The 17,609-nt window shown below is 40.0% G+C and overlaps 1 protein-coding gene across 3 annotated transcripts in view; it reads right to left on the bottom strand.

Annotated features, from left to right (window-relative positions):
* Nucleotides 1-17,609, bottom strand: part of atosb (atos homolog b) — a 33,074-nt gene that overhangs the window by 13,405 nt on the left and 2,060 nt on the right. The window contains exon 2 of one of the 3 annotated variants that reach the window (XM_084728460.1): nucleotides 5,550-5,738. The exons of 1 other annotated variant lie outside the window; for it this stretch is intronic. The gene's annotated coding sequence lies outside the window, so the exon portion shown is untranslated. Of the gene's footprint in view, nucleotides 1-5,549; nucleotides 5,875-17,609 lie in introns of those variants that run through there. One more of the 3 variants, XM_084728461.1, reaches the window with a different exon arrangement.

Consider the following 17,609-nt stretch of genomic DNA (forward strand, 5'->3'; position numbering starts at 1 on the left):
ACTTTATCAACATCCCTTACAGTTCCACCAATGGGTATAGTGGTCAGGTGTGTGCAAAATATCCATGAGCAAATCTAATTATCTACAAATATGTAATGATCGAACTAGGTAAATAATATAGGGGGTATTACTGCACTCTAACTAACCTACGGCAGGCTGACAAATGGGCATGAGCATGTATTGTGTTTCAAATCTTTTCTGAACTCGAAGTCTCCAGTTATTTCAGACAATACAGTCTTTATCTTCAACATGAAAGGAGGGATCATCTGTCAAAGATGGCACAAGAATAAGAGGGATTCAGACAGGGGGCATAAAAGGCTATATAAAGACAGACTGCCTCCCCCTTACATTACAACCTGATTACATACTATCACTACATGCCAAAAAAAATCCCATGGAGACGATGTCAAGAGTGAAGCCTTTGTCACTGTAATTATATACATGTCATATAGTCCATCTGCAATCACACATTGCTATCTTTGTGAAAACGCAGTTTGTGAAGATGTACACAGAAGCACCAAATTCACAACAAAACATTTTACAGAAGTGCACACATGCGTATAAAATATATACTTTTAATAACTCAAGCTAGGGCAGGTTTAGACTTCAAGATTATCAAGAATTATATTTATTAGGATTTTTTGCAAATATAAACACGTGAGTCACATATCAACTAAATGCTGTAAACCAGAACGTTTCATTATTTCGCCAATATCTCTTAGGTTGTTGACACTCTAGGTTGAAACCAGAACTGCCTCAGTCAAACAGAGATGTGTGGTTAATTTCATTTGCAAATCAAAAGAAGGGCAACATGACTTGCATATGAGAGTTCAAACAACATCATACAAGGAATCGCCTCCTCTTGTTTAGTGTCCCCCTGAAGACAGTTTGAATTCTTCAGGGCAAGCGCCCAGAGGCTGACACAGGGTGTGGGGGATGGGGAAAGAATGGGAGGGGAGTCAGCAATGAGTATTTATAGTCAGTGCCTATGTCAGAGCTCACTGGGAGTACCCAAAGGCACTGTGCTAGGTCCCACTTGATTTCTGACCTCATTTTGAACCATCTGAGCCAGAGGCTGGCAGAGATTGCCCAACCCTTTTCAGGCTTGATCCAGGAGGCAATAAAGTTCAGGCTCCAGGTTGCTGGGTGTGTGTGCAAGCTCAAACTTGAGAACTTAAAAACTTGGTGATTGGGTTATTGCGTCGCTGAATATTGTACATTGAACATTGTTAGTACACTCACACTCACACCTGCCCCCACAGACCATGTTCCTATGTACATCTACACTGCAAATTAACGATCCTGCAAATATATACATATGTATGTATATATACATACACACACACACACACGTATATATGTGCAATATATATATATATATAAACAAAAAAAAAATTACAAAGCTGTTTATGGTAACAGGAAAACAATCACAATTTGGCAAACAGTTATTCTAAGTGGGAAAAACTACATTCCCAGTGGATCAATTTTCACAGTATGGGTAAATAAAACAAATTTAATTACCTACATAAAATCAGTATGTAGGATTTAGTGGCATCTAGGAATGAGCTTGCAGATTAAAAATACCTGGCCTGCCCCTCCCCTTTCAAGCTTGTAGAATTACGGATGGAATCTCTTGGCACCTCACGAATCACCACGATGCAATTATAAAACAATTATCAATGTATCTTGATGCATCTACATTTTTTCATTTCTATCCAAGATTTGGTTCTTCTCCCTGTGTGACTATTTGCTACTTTTGAAACACAGCTTACATATACTGATCCATAATTAGTTTAGTTAGACACAACTTGCATGGAGCATGGCGAGGTCCTTTCAGGTTCTCCTTCATAGAAGCCAAAATGCATCCATGTGCTAGCTTTTAAGCCAAGGGGTGCAGGTTGGATTGTATCCATCTGCAGTTGCTCACACACAGGCGCCCTCACTAAAACTCAAGAAGTACCATAGTTTAAACAAAAAAAACAATGCACATGTTTACACCCATTAGGTTTCAGCCTCTTCAAGCAATCACAATGTCGGGAATTGTGTTTTTGTTGTTATTTTGTGTGTTTTTTCTTTTTTATTTCTGATGTGAATTTCTGATTCATAACCTTTCAAGAGAGGTTCACAGTGCATCTACGAATCAGTTTTTCCAGCACCCATAAAGTGAACCTACGGTGTCTGCAAAACTCACGAAAAACACAAAAGGCCCTGTTATAAGCCAGTGTTTGGTTCGTCTGTTCAGGGCTGCTGGGGGGTGCTGTGAGGAACTGAGAGAGATTACAGCCCAGCCAAAGGCCTTGAGGAAGGTATAAGCACAGCAGGAGTAGTGCCAGGGCTAACCCAAAGTGTACACACACTACACTGCATCAAACAGCAGCTGAGCTAGCTCATGACTTCACAATTAAGCTGCACCAAACAGTAACCTATTAGTGGCCCTTTTATGATAAAAAAAAAGATCCTTTTAAGACAAAAGAACCTACTTCTGAGTAGTTATCTGGTAATGGTTCAATAGACAAATAGCTGAAACAGCAACTGAACCAACTAATGAAACTGCATATACGTATGAAACCTGACTAGTCCTGTTTTACTCAGTCACACTTTAGGTTTGTTTAATTTGCATTCACAGAGGAGGAAATACAGTGTATGTGTGGGTGAAACAAAGACAAATGAGGAAACAGGTGAAAAACACTAATAAACGCTGCTTGAGCAAATAAAACCAAGTACAGAGACAAATGTATTAAAAGAGGAACAGTAGTTTTCCTTGTCCAAGGCATAGATCTGGTTTAAAAATGTGATCAGAGTGAGTCATGCTTACAGAAATATTCAAATAGAATAAGCCCATAATCAAACCTGGGAAATTATTGTCCAATAGAAATAAAGTTAGCACAACAATAGGAAAATGAGATGGGACAGTGAAGGGAGAGCTCTGCTAGGATCCACCACAGAAAATAAAGGACATTTTTATCAAAGATAACATGAAGATTACTATTCAGGAAATTTAGGAAACAGTTTTCACTTGAAGATTTTGCATGCAGTCTAAAACCTGATCTGGTTACTAAGCTATGGAGCTTAAACATTTTGTTCAGAAGATGGTCATATCCTTCAAGGTGGATATTTAGCTGCAGATGTGTGTTGAAATATGTCTGTATGTTCCTTTAGGCCAAGGAAGACTGTGGTCAAGAGGTTAAAGGTTCATGGATCATATGACTTGGAGCACATCGGGAGGCCCAAAGGCATTTAATTTCATCATCATGGCGGTAAATGGGAACAAGGCGCTGATCAGCACGAAGCAAATGACTTACACACACTGGGTTAGTTCCGAACAGTCTAGCAAGAGCTTGTTAGATTAATTTACTCATCAGTCATTGTGGCAACTGGAGCATCACTGTGTTAAGCAAAAACATCTGCAAAACATGCCAAAGTACACTTAAGACCTTGTGGCTCCCTGTAAACTTCGAAAAGCTGCACATGGGTGGAATGAAACACATTTACACGCACAACAGTCGACACAAACTTGTCATTAGGAAGCATGCTGATTGCTCTGACCTAGAAACCGGCTCTCAGTGAAATATATAGAACTCAAGTGGGCAGAATTTACAGCCAGCACCTATCCTCAGAAAGTACCCTGACATTTGGCCTGTGCACATTCATCACAACACTTGGATTCTGCATGCGTGTGTGCACGTGCGTACACACACACACACACACACACACACACACACACACACACACACACACACACACACACTACATAAACGATTTAAAGCATCTCTTTCTGCAGTTAAAAAGGGTTACTTAACTTAGCTTTGTTTACAGTCTTCTTTAGAAGTGCACCACATACAGCCACTGACATTTCATTTTTTTTTAACTGTATGATCTTTGACAATTGCTTCACTCCACCTATGAAAATGTGTTTATGAGAGAAAAACAGCTGCTCCGTTTACAGCCTGTGCTCATGCTTGTATTTCTCAGCCTAAACCCACACCATACCTATTCATTATGAAAAGAAACATTCTATTAATTCTCCATCTTAGAAATGTGGTTCGCAACAGTATCAGATATGGTGACATCCTGAAAAACTACGTGTAGTTGTTCTGAATCCCTAATCCTGTCCTGTTTCTCACAAAAATCAACTGTTAAAGTAAAATATAACATAAACTTGTAAGAATGTTATTTATTTATTTTCACTCGTCTATTGCACTGATAAGGCTATTATAAATATTGATAAGATATGTTATGTAAGTGGAGTTGGAACTGCAGAGTAATTTGTGATAAAAGTATCGGGGAAAAAAATGTGTTTGTAGGATTCTCCTACAGCTTATGACAATCTTATCTGCTGAAAAGATGTTTAAAATGACTGTACCATACCTGTCACCTGTGTGAAATGTTTCATGTGTCTTGTAAACACAGCCAGGAACTGTGCTTCATTTCATCCTCAAAATTTGTAACTGGTCTTCATAATATTGAGAGCAATTCAACAGTAACATCAGTCTGATGTTACTCTAAATTTTTATATACGATTTAATCCTTCTGACATGACATGTTCACCCCCAACTCATCAACCCATTCTTATTTGGTCACCATATTTTTATTAGTTTTAATTATGAAAATGTGTTGCAAGCTTAGTTACTAAACTATTTTGCACAACATGCAAACTTGACAATGACTTTTTTCATTAATCTTTTTGTCCAAACTAATGGATGGGATTAACTCTCCATCCTCTTAAAGACTCATTTAATATACTTATTTTCAATGAGTGACTCAAGCTGTGATCTTGAATTGGCCTTTTTTGAAACCTCTTGTCTCTATGTGCTCAGCTGCACTTTGCCCTCCCTGTGTCCTCAGTCCACCCTTAACACTTAGCCTGCTTTAAACAGAGGTGTGATAGCATCAGCATGAAGTTAGCAGCCTCCCAAATGGCCCGATTGTCTCATCAACTTTCAGCAGAACCACACCCGAGTTACTCCCAGGCTTGGACTGCGACTAGAGGCTGATAAACACACAAACACACACACACAAAGACACACACTTATGCACACACTCTTTAACACATAAAGTTGCTAAGTGCTCCTGCAAACAATCACCTGTTGATTGGATTACAGGTGGCATCTAGAGTTTGGAAATCTGATGTCGCTGTGCACAGGGGGATGGAATGACAGCCGACTCTGTGTGTATGTGTGTGCTTGTGTGTGTTTGAGTGGCAGACAAAGACAGGAAGCAACAATGAAAGACAGAAGGAGACAGGTTACATTGATTAAAACTGATAAAACTCTGAGAGGCAGTGCTACACTACAGGCCAGCGAGTCATGGCAGTCGAAACTAAGCTGGCTCAATGACATAGTTGCTGAGAATGCTGTTTGACATGGGGTCCCTTTCTGTCTCTCTCTCCCTCCCTCTCTTCATCTGTATGTCTGCCTGCCTATCTGTCTCTCTGTCTGCTTTCATGTGGCCATTTTAGGAGACGGTGAGTCACCCGAGTGCAGCTTACGATATGACAGGAGCAACATTAGCACACTTGACTTGATGGCAGGAGAACTTGTGACACTCACCCTCTTAGGAAAGAAAGATGGGGTTTATCTCGCTGTCTCAACCTCTGCCTCCCTCCTTCCTTCCTCTATTTCGTCTGGTGGCTTGGATGGGTGACTCTGCTGTCTTGTCTTTCTGTCCTCCTCTGTGTCTCTCTTTTGCCTCTCTGGTTTGTTGCCTCTCTGCACTTCCTTCCTCCTGAATAGGTGGTGCTGAGAACGACAGAGTCAAGTTGTTTTGTCAGGAGGCCTTCTCTTTCTCTCTGTGTCTTGTTTTCTTCCTGCCTACCTCTCTCCACTCTCACACATGCACAAATCAAAAACCCATCAACAACTCTCTCCCCCCACCCATCTCGCCTTTTCCCTCCCTCTTCTTGTCTCTCTCAAGCTCCCCCCTCCTTCCCAGCCCTCTTTCTCTCATTCGCGTACCTCCAAAAAATCCTGAACACAAAAGCCACTTCACATGCTAGCGCCCCCCCCCCTACTTTCCTCTTCTTCCTCACCCTCTCCTCCTCTCTTCCTCTATCTACTCTCAGGCCACTCCTTTCAACCCTTTCTACCCTCAGCCTCTCTCTGTGTGTTTTCTTTCTGTCGGTTTCCTCTCAGCTGATAGAGCCAGGCATGCTTTGCTCACTCAGCAGTGAAGGCATACAGGGAGAAAGAAAGAGAGAGGGGGGGAGGACGCTGCCAGCTGATTGGATAGAGAAAAGGGGGGCCAGCTGTAGTGGCTGCAGTCCTGATTGGCCCGGGGAGGGAGTGAAAGGGGGAGGAGGAGGTGCAGGGAGCTGAAACCCCGCCCACCTGCTCTTGCCTGGCCTGTTCTGCAGAAGTAGAGAGCGACCAAAGAGCACTTTCCCCAAACAGTATGTGTGTGTGTTAAATGTGTGGCCTTGACAGCTTCAAGCATGTTTTGTGCACAGTGTTTGACTTGTGTAATGTCTTCCCACAGTGTGCTAGCAGCCACATGTGTGTGTTGTGTGTCTGTATGTGTGTTAGTTAAAGAACAACAGTTAATAAAGGAGTTACTGCCTCAGAGAATAAAGATGAAAACACTGGTGCAGTTCACCCTCCCCCTTCCTTCGGCACCTTATTTTGTCACACACACACACAAGCACAGTGTGTAGCATAAACTGTACACAGCCCCTATAGCCAACACAAGCGTACAAAAGCAGAAGGCTTATCTGCTGCTGAAGTCCAGATAGAGAATGAAGTGCATGTGAAAAAGTTTATCAGCTGAGCACCAGGAGCAGCCCTCAGCTGTGTGTGTGCGTGTGTGTGTGTGTATGTATTTTGCCATCTGTGAGCTAATAAGGAACAGCATGTTGACTAGGCAAGAACTATTTCGAACAGAGTGGTGTGGTTAAAGTACACACATTACACACTTTTGCTTATGCTCTCGCAACTCTCTCTCTCTCTCACACACACACACACACACACACACACACACACACACACACACACACACACAGACACACATTATGGGTGGAGATTACGCAAGTTAAAAGCACTGTGCACAAAACATACTTGAAGCTGTCAAGAACATATTTAGCACACAACTTTGTCCGGCCCTCTTGTTACAGACACAAACACGCACGGACTGGGTTACACACTATCCCCGTTTAGGAAGCCACGGCTGTTGTGTTATCAGATGTGCGCAGGTTGAGACAACACTCTAACATCAGGTTGAGTTAGCGAATCATTATTTCACGATCATGAAAACGTTTTGACACCTTACTTCCATTAATCTGAAAAACACTTTTAATTGTTATTATTACCATGTGCAGATGATGAAATCTTGCGACATCTGCATCACAAGATCAACAGAAATACATGTTGTAATCATGAAATAAAGAAATCTTACTCTATCAAAATCCCACAAGCTTCTCATGATCACAAGAAAAAAAGGTAATGTATTGTGTGTCACGCTCCCTTTCAGTCGGATGAAACTACATAAAATCATGATGGTGTGACATTTATTGGGGTCTATGCCAAACAAACCTGTTTTCTGACATCTGGAGAGCAAGATTTGCATGTCAGAGCATCTCTACAGCACTACAGTACTTAATTATAATGCTGTTTTTGTCAAACATTTTTCCTTTATCAAAAAATTGCAGCCACTACTGGTGATGGACAAAAAAAAAGTTAATTTCCTGCTTTGGTTATAATGCTGTTAAACAACCTACCTGTGTGCATGCATGCATGTATATAGAGCCACAATGGACTACTGTTTTCCATTATGGCTGAACTCTGATTATTTCCTTTATTAATGTGTTGGAAATGGCAACAATGTCCATTAGAACTTCCTAAGCCCAATTTGACATATTAAAATCACCTGTTTTATACAGCCAAATTCCAAACCTCAAAAACATTAAATCTACTATAATACAAGACATAAAAACATACAATCCTAAGAGAGTTTCTGATGAATTTTCTGGCTGTCAACTAATTGATTAATCTGTTTCAGTTCTAGATGTATGTAATCATAGATGCATGTAGTGTTTATAGACCTGTATGCAAGTATGTCACAGCTGCATGTGGACAGTAAAAGTGAGCAGAGATGAAGTTTGAAAAACAAGACACGGCTTCATCTACGTACCTCCAAATATAGAGATGTGGTGATATGGGAGAGAGGGGAGGAAGGAGGCAGAAGGGGCCGAAGACTGAGACAGCAAGATGGGCAGAGGAAGATAAACTGACAGAGAGACAGACTGCAAAGAGGCAAAGTTTCTGTTGCGAAACCGGCTCAGCTGCTGTTTTTAACAGCACAGCTTGTAAAAACTGTAATAATGAGGACTTTCCGCTTGCAAGCAGTACTGTTACTTAGGATCTCGGGCTTCATCAGACACAGACACACATATGCCGTTCCCTTTAAGAGCCCATGTTGCCTTCCATATTTGGAAAAAAAAGGGTGTGTCCTCTGTATGAAGACCCTCCTCCAGTCAAGGGCACTCTGAGTGCAGCTGAGGAGAAAGAAGCATTGAAAACACTCACTCACTCACATTCCATCAAACACACGCATTGATGCAATCTTAACTTGAGAGCATGGCAGTGTTTGTTTTGATGTCTGTAAGACAATGTTAGGGCGTGGGTATTTCAGCCATGACATGTGAAATACTGCGTTTACACACAGACACACAATACGTTGTTTTTCTAGGCCTCTCAGAGTGACACCAGCTGTGTTTTAAGGGGTTTTACTCACCAGCACCAAACAGTCACAGCCTTAAAAAAAAGTGAAGAGCTCCAAATTGACTCAAAATCTCATTAAGACAATCAGCTTTTCACAGTCTGAAATTACCAGTTTTAAATATCGAAAACAAAGTCTCGTTCACCCTCTTCTTCAGGGAGGGGAGAGAACAAAAGGAGGAGAGGAAGAGGGGAGGTGGAGGAAGGGTGGGAAAGGAAAGTGTGCGTTATGTGTCTGTGTGTGAAGGGGGGGTCAGTGTAATACTGCACATGTTTAAAAAGGCATGTGTCGGTGTCTGTATCTAGTGACATGTAGGAGAGTGTGTTAGTGTGTTAGAGCTGTGCATCTCTCCACAAAGAGCGAGCAGCGAGCAAACAGTGGACATCAAGAAACCACCAGTGCGCAGAGGCAAATTTTATAGCTAATATTTACAAGGAAATTACAAGCACCACTGTGTTGACTTGCTGCTTCAGCCCCATTTGAATTATGTGATGCAATGTGTTTGGTTTTACTGTAACATTTAAGTGAAGCAGTATGCGGTAATAGGGTAGAAATATGGTAAGAAGGCTGATGTTTACAGTAACCATTAGTGACTGAAATTACTTTGATCTGTCAAGCATGTATTACAGCTATTTCAAAACATTTTAAAGATAAATATAACACGCTTCCCATTTTCAGAGCTAGACCACTGACAGGAATAAAGTTTACAGCGTTAATTTAAAGTGGGCTTTCCCCACTCATACAGCATATAGTTTTTGTCTTAGTCCTCATTTTCTTTTTTTGGCAGACTCGGTTATTATGTGTTGTCACATGGCAATATCATTAACTGCTTTCTATTTTCAACATCTCAGCCCTTTTTTCTCTACAGGCCAGAGAATCTTGTATATCCCACTTTCTTTCTTCAGGCAACTGGATTTTGCAGTACAGCAGGACTTCTGAATAACATGCTACCTACCGGTTTGACTGCTACCCCCCCTTCACCCCCTCAAAATCACACAACCAAAACAGATAGCCAGTTTCTGCAGGCTGTTTCTAACCCAAAGTGGTTTCTGTATATTTACATCTCTCTAACAATCTGGTCAGATAAACTCTCTCTGGAAGGGTATGTTTGACCAGCTGTGTGTTGATAAATAAGAACAGAAAGTGAAAAAAGAGACATGGCTATTTAAGTACGAGCATTTAAGTTTGCTGCCAGGAGACAAACTGTGTGCGCATATGTGTGAATACTCTGCTCACTTTGCCATTTAAGCAAATTAACTAGATAATATTTGCCCAATAAAAACCCTGATGGTTATCACTTACTCAACTTACTATCAAATGACTGTACAAATGTCAAGTGACGTAATGGTGTGTCTCTCTATATGATTTATAGGATTAAATTTAGGATTGGGATTATGTTTAAATTGGGCAGATGCAGTAAATAGACATTGCTGTGCTCAGACTTTTTGTTAATCCATTTTAAAATACCGGCCTGTCCAAATAAAGCATTCCTGAAATAACTTGTTTGTTTTTCCATTTCCAGATATGTCTCCACAGCCACTTCTGCAATCATTCCCACCATTTGTTTATTGATCCAATATGCAGCAGGGCTGTGAGTTGATCAGACTCTGCAAGTGTGGAAACTTTTGTTTTGTGTATCCTATAATTAAATTTCCTCACAAAGATAATCAAAGTAATCAAATTTCCTGACAGAGATAATGAAAGTTTGGTGTAATCTTGTTGAATCAAATCTTCCTACAATTTCATAAATAAGAGTGCGCTGTTATTTTCCATTATAAATATTTACCTAGTAATATTTTACAAATATACACCAAGGTTTACTCTGTAAGTAAAGACTTACTCAGACCAAGGCTGTTCACACTTGGCATTTCAATGCATCGCGAGTGACCACTTGTTACCTGCTCTCACTTCCCCCACTCTATATGCAAATGAAAAGCGATTTACATCATTTCCATTTGCAGGAGAGAAACTTTCATGTATAACAATTGCCAAATACTAGGTCCAGATAATTAAGAATGTGTCATGGACAGCATCTTGAAGTTTATGTTTCTCTTAATTCAACAACTAATGAAACTGGACATTTTATTATGGTCTGGGGACTCTCTCCATGGGTGACAAAAAATACATATAAATACCATATCGGTTACTGTTTGCTCTATTGTAAAATTAGACATGTTTGCATAAATAAAATGTTGGGTTTCATAAATTTAGTGTAAATGGTGACATCTCTTTTTTTTTTTTACAGAATTTGAATTTACAAAAGGCACAACTGATTAAGAATCTGTCATGCAGTTTATCAAGTCTCTCCTCAAGAACTCTAAAAATTGTGCAGTTTTTTTAAGGGAATCTGGGGATGTTGCAGGAACTAGTTCATTGGTGAATAGCAGCCCAACGTACGTTATGTACACTATCTGGATTTTTTTCCACACACATAAACATCCCTATTGCAAGGACTCTGTTCTTGTTTAGCTTCATTGTTTACCACTATTGCAGCACAGATGGATCGCACACACTGATAACACATACAGGTGACATTTACTTCTATATTGACTTTTATCATAGCCGCCGATTCAGCTGTCAAATTTAAAGTCATACTTATTAGATCCATATCACACAGTGTGGCTTACAATAAACTAGTTTGCTGCTGAAATCTCACAGTCTGTAGGCGCCTTTAGAAGTGACTTCTGATAGCCATCCAGGACATGTTAATACTGGGTGTAAATGAAGTTTGAACAAAACACTCTACAGTGGGCTCACCTCTGCTGCAGGACGGGGGTGATAAAAGGGAGGTTGAAGGACAAAATCGAGTAGTGAGTGATATGTACGAGGAGAATGGAGACAGACACAGTGTAATGGGAAGAAATGCAGAGATGGGGAGGAGTGTGGCACCCTGAGTCTTGGTGACAGGCCGGGCCAGCTCAGGGGATGGAATGTTCCAGAGAAATATGTTGCCTATTCATGGAGGACAGGAAATAAAGCTCTCTCTCCCTCTCTCTCTCTCTCTCTCTCTCTCTCCACCTCTCCTCTCTTCTCTCTCAGCCCTCACTCCTTCACCCTGCATTCAGCTGCCTGTCTTTTTTACCTCTCTTCGTGTCTCTTCTCCTCACGCTCTATGTGGCTTTCTTCCTCTCCCCCCTTCTCCTGGCCTTTGGGCATTTTTTTCCTGTCCATCGTCCTTCAGTTTAAATTAATTCCTGTTCTCCCTTTCATGCTTGGGGAACTTGCACAGCATGGTGGTGTTGCACCACCCAGGACTGGTAGCGGCTGAATGTAGTCCAGCCTGCCATCTGGGCAGTGAAACAAAAAGAAAAAAATCCCTTTCTTTGCCTTGTAGGTCACTAATACCTAACCAGGGCATAGTGTCACTATCTAACCAGAAAACCTGACTGATGATTGCTTACCAGCCAAAGTGAATGGTGGAGGAGATTACGATGGCAGTTAGAGCTCATTTATACCCACATTTGTAGGCATGTGTGATAATTTTAGGGCAGCAGATAAAGTGGAAAATGAGGAAATGAAGCACAACTTTACAATGAGTTTAAGCACGAGTGTGGACCTAAACTAAAATACCAGTGAGGCTTGCACAAGTGCATGTTTATGAACACACCCATACATAGAGAGCGGCTCATCCATTTGGGCATGGTGGGGGCCTTACAGGGTGAAGGGCAGAGAGAGGTCTGGCTAGGGTTAATCCTGAGATCAGTCCAACACAAACACACACGTTTGCAGTCGTTAAGCAGCAGTTAATAATGACAAACTCTGGTACCACAAGAGTTGCTACTCTGTGTTAGAGTCCTAAAGCAGGGCTGAACAAACTCTATTACGGGAAACTAGACACAGCACAGGCAACCTAAATAAGTTTGACTCATGAGTTGGTCTAATGGGTGCTGTTATCTCTTCACAGGAAAGCTTCCAATATATCTAATTACATCCAAAAACCTATCATTTAAATGTTGACATGCTTATCTGCATGAAAATACAACTCTACAATTTATAGAGTATAACTGGCTCACTTGGTATATATTTGTCTTTGTCAATTGTTGTCTTACTATTGTTGATTCTGTGGGTCATCTGTTCTCTCTTCTAGTAGTGCAGGCTTTTTTTTTAATTGGTATATTTTTCAGTTTTTAACGTTGGTTGTATTTCTCTATGCTTAAATTTTCAACATATGTTCTTTCAACTACTGCAAGCCCAGAAACTACATTAGAAAAGTTGTCTTTCTGGCTATTTTCTGGCATATTTTCAGAAATATTAAAAATAAATAAATAAATAAATAAATATGCACTGTTCCTGTAATATAAAGTAATAAATTAAAATAAATTAAAAAACAGAAAAGATGTTTCTGTGTAACACAACTTTAAAGCTGCCTGGGAGGAATAGAGATGTTCTAATGCTTTCAGGCCTGCAGGAAATACAAAATTGTATGTGTTCTGTTATTATTAGGAAGACACATGACTGGGTGACTGTCAACTGATTTTCTTCAACTGAAGCCAGCATACTTCGAGTTCAAGTGTACATACTGTAAACATCAATGCAGAAAAAAAGCTTCCCACACGTTTTGGATCACTACCTGAAGGTCATTGTTGTTTTTATCTTAATCCAAACATGCATATCCAGTATGTAAAATAATTTTCTTAATTAATTTCCATGAAGGAGTATCACAGTTCTCCAAAGCGGAGCATTTTTACATTCTGTATAAAAGTCAATTTAAGTGACAAATGATGCATGCAAAAGCCCCAGCCTGACATAGAGACTGCACAAGATGGAGAGATGGGAATAAAACTAGTGCAGAGAGATGGAGGGCTTTGATGCGAGGCGGGGGAAACGAGACAAATGACAGCATACCGGAGAGTAATGGACAGGGGGAACAAGACAAGGACGAGAGGGAGAGGGGCAGAGAGCGAACAGGTCTTAGCTTTATAAGCTCTGTGTTGACCTATATAATGCACAGAGATACATCTGCCTTCCAACATCTACTCATTGATTCTAGGGATCGTATGAAAGCCACATCAGCAGACTAAATGGCTCATGGTACATACATAGTAGAATAATATTTAGCCTGTGTATGTTAAATCATCCATTATGATTAAGCATGAAACTCAACTCAACCCAGCACTGGATATTTCTTTTTCTGTAACACCCAAGAGGCTGTTCTTTATCAATACTTGTATTTAATTGTGAGCAAAAAGGGTCTGCAACAGCTTAATTTTTACCAAAATACACATATTGCACATTTTCAACACACATTAAACCAGTGTTATGGCTGTTCATGTTTTTTTTTTGCAAGTTTTTCAGATACCGTAGGTTCTCCTACACACTTGGAAGAGGACGGAGAGGAAGAGTGTTTTTCAATTTGCAAACTCACTGTTAGATGCTACTAAATATTACACACAGGTACTAAAAGGTAGAATAGATAGAAGAAAAATATTCAGTTTCCTATTGAAGATGATACACAAAAGATTATTTTTCTATTGACTGACTAATCGATCAACTGAGTCATTGTTAGCCCTACAGCTTGACAAATGAATTAAATATGCATTCATACGTAGTGCTAACCAAAGAAACTCACATACCCATACTGGACAGAACTGGATATCACAGCACTTTGCCTCTCAGGGTGTAATGTCACACCATGTTGATTTATTCAGCAGGTGGTTCTGTCGCCTTGACATCCTTCTCCTCTCTGAACTTCTGTTGTCAGCTGTGTTTGACTAAAGGTGAGCAGGCTGTACTATACATGGAGTGACCACCAACCACCCACCCTAAACAAAGATGGAGCACTTGACAGGAAGGAAAATTCCAGATTGAACAGTGCAGTGCTTGTTTCCCACCATTAATCAAACATGTTTCAGTTTTTAGTCTAGTTTTCAGCTATTAGCAATCAGCCAGTTCTCATTATTTTAATTCTTCTGATCCTCGGTGGAGCAATATATGCTAAAACATTGATTTATAAATTTTCTAAATAAATATTTTATCAAGTCATGAGTTTGTGACACTCTCTCTTAATTTGTTTTCATTCATTCAGTTTTCAGTCCTAGCACTTAAAACTACAATCTAACAAGCAGTATCTATGCTTCACAAGGTCAATCAGAAGTAGCATATTCAAATGATATTCAGTACTGGCTGAAGATCAACATCTGAAAGCTGTTTTACTTGTTTGAGACACCTAGATTGTACTTGTAAGTAACATGCTGAAGTATAAAACCTCAGTGTTTCATTATTTCAAATCTTCATTCTACTAGGCCTGTTGCTTTGTGAGGTTTAATTCTCAATAGACATAAACCCTCCACCACCTTTGAAACAGTCTCCCAATGCTCACTTATTTCAAACATCCAGTTCAGTGGTCTCCACTGCCTATAAAAAGGTTAACCTATTAACCACAGTCAGTCAATGCTAGAAGAACATAGCTGCAAACACATGGACATTGCAGGGTTTTAAGAGGACTAACTAGTTCCTCTTATTGGCAGACTGCTAAGTGGGCTAATTGACCTTTATGGTAAAGCCTAAAGCTAGGTTTAGTTAGTGTGTGAGGTGTAAAGACTCAAGGTGACAGAGTGAGGGTCTAAAGGTTAAAGTGGTACCGGTCAAAGCTGCACGGGGGCTATTTTAGAAATAAGCTGTAAATAAACATTTAAAACATGCACCTGTGCATTTGAAAAAATGATATTCCTATAATGGTTTATATCTCCTTACAACAGCCTTTTGCAAAAGTGACAACCAGAATAAAAGGCCTCACGCTGGATGATTTCTCTCCCGGACATTTGGTTATCATTATGGTGAAAATACAAGCAAACACGTACAGTCTATGTTGCCCTCTGGTCTGTCCTCTTGTTAACTTTATCTTTCATCTCAACCTGCTTCCACTCTGTCCTTTGGCTGACCGAGGTATCTTCTAGCAAACAGCATCAATCTGATTGGCTCTGTATTGTATTGATTCTCAAACCCAGGGTTGGGACCCCTGAGGGAGAGCGTGAAAACATTTATTTATACCATATTCCTCACTTTAATCTTTACAAAAACATTTATAGTTAAATTTCAGCCAATTTCAGCCGGCTTTCAAAAACAATGAATTGAGTAAAATACTAAAAAAATATCTTTATTGTGTAACTATTTACCATTCGGTGCAACACATAAGTGGGCATCTGAATAGGAGCAGTTTTATTTTTAAGCATCACTGGTAGATCAATGGGGTTATATTGCTACGTAGAGGGGAAAACTAGGTAGAAGCTGCTAAGACAAGGAGTTTTTTTTTTTTTCATTTCAAGACAAGGGAGACATTGTTCCTGTCAGTCTACCAGTCTGCACTGGTTCCTGGTGATGGCTTAAGGCTATGTATTAAAAAACATGAATTCACCGTGACTTACACATGCTTGCACAACTACATTTTTGAGGACCTTCCCTTCTCTTACCTTTAAATCTACCCCTTAATGTCTAAATAGGTCTTTATTTAAGAGAGGTAATATAGCTCTCATGAGGATGGAAGTACAAATTGTGCATGCACACACTCACACACACACTAGAGATCAATATAGCCCCAGAGCAGCGTTGAGTACTGGATCTAACCCACATAATCATCTGTAATCTCTGATATCAAATCCTGCAGTGACACATTGGAGGGTTGACAACAAGCCTTCATCAGCTCGACATGTTTAATAGCTAACTCCACTTTCCACACACAGTGCTGGCAGGTTCAGACGCAATAAAACGGAGAATTGTAACCATGAGCCATAACCACTCAGTCAGAGAGCCATAAGAGGTACGGATGGTATAGTCCATGTATTTAAACATAGGTTGGGTGCACAGTGGACAACAGGATGAGTGATGTCGCTTAAAGGGATAGTTCAGATTATTGAAAGTGGGCTTGTATGAGGTACACCCCAGGTTTGGAAAAACAAAGATAAGTACCAACACGGAAGCTAAGCAATGAAATGCTGTGGACAGAGTGAACAGCAAAATGTATTTTAACCATTTTAAAAAAAAAGATCCACATAAAAAATGTATGTGTGTACCACTGTATTAATGTGTGAATTCTGTGTTTTAAAAAGTTAGTTCAGATTCAACCAAGTTACACAATAACACAAACTAACAGATCAAAGCAGCGGTTAGGGCTGAGTCTCATTTTAAATATTGCAATACCAGCACCGATATGAGAACCCTTAAAGTAATACAGATACCAATAGAGTATTTTATTTGATACTTTTTTTTTTTTTTTACAGTGCAGCTGTCTAATTTTCTCCATACTTGATGAGGTGCTTCATTATGTTAACTATATTCTCAGTTTTCCCTAAAATAATCCTTTCGCATTTTATGCATTTATTTTTATCAGTCAGCACAGGTGTGTAGCCATGCTTCCGGCAGAGCCTTACAATAAGTAATTTTTTTTCTAGAGCTTGGTACAAAACTGATTGAATACAAGTATCATTTGATTGGAGAGGTTTTGATGGTACTTGGTATTGGGTTATTTCAGTACCTTAAAGATATTGAGTACTGACACCCAGCTCTAGCAGCAGTGGACCAGCAACTCCTGTCTTCTGTGAGGTAAAATTACAGATTTGGCCACTGGAGTCTGGTTGGTGTGGAGAAAGTGATATTTGGCTCATATAACTGCAGTTTCCCATTGAAAAAGCCTGTCTGCAGCACAGTAAATTGGCGAAAATATTCCAGGCCTTTTATAGATGGCTAATACTTTTTGCTGCTAACCCTGTAGATTGCTCTGCTTCTATGATAGTCCTCTTCTCTGCCTCTCCATACTGGGAATGTGCCAGCAGCCATCTACTGAAGGTAACACACCGACAATGGATAAGTACGTCATACAACCCCATTTAATATAATCTGAACTATCCCTTTAACTAGGATTAGCCTATCAGCTTAACTACAAATGAATAAAACAGTATAGCCTA

This window comes from Lutjanus erythropterus, chromosome 10 (assembly GCF_056507025.1).
Source record: "Lutjanus erythropterus isolate fLutEry1 chromosome 10, fLutEry1.hap2, whole genome shotgun sequence".
NCBI classification, from domain to species: Eukaryota; Metazoa; Chordata; class Actinopteri; order Lutjaniformes; family Lutjanidae; genus Lutjanus; species Lutjanus erythropterus.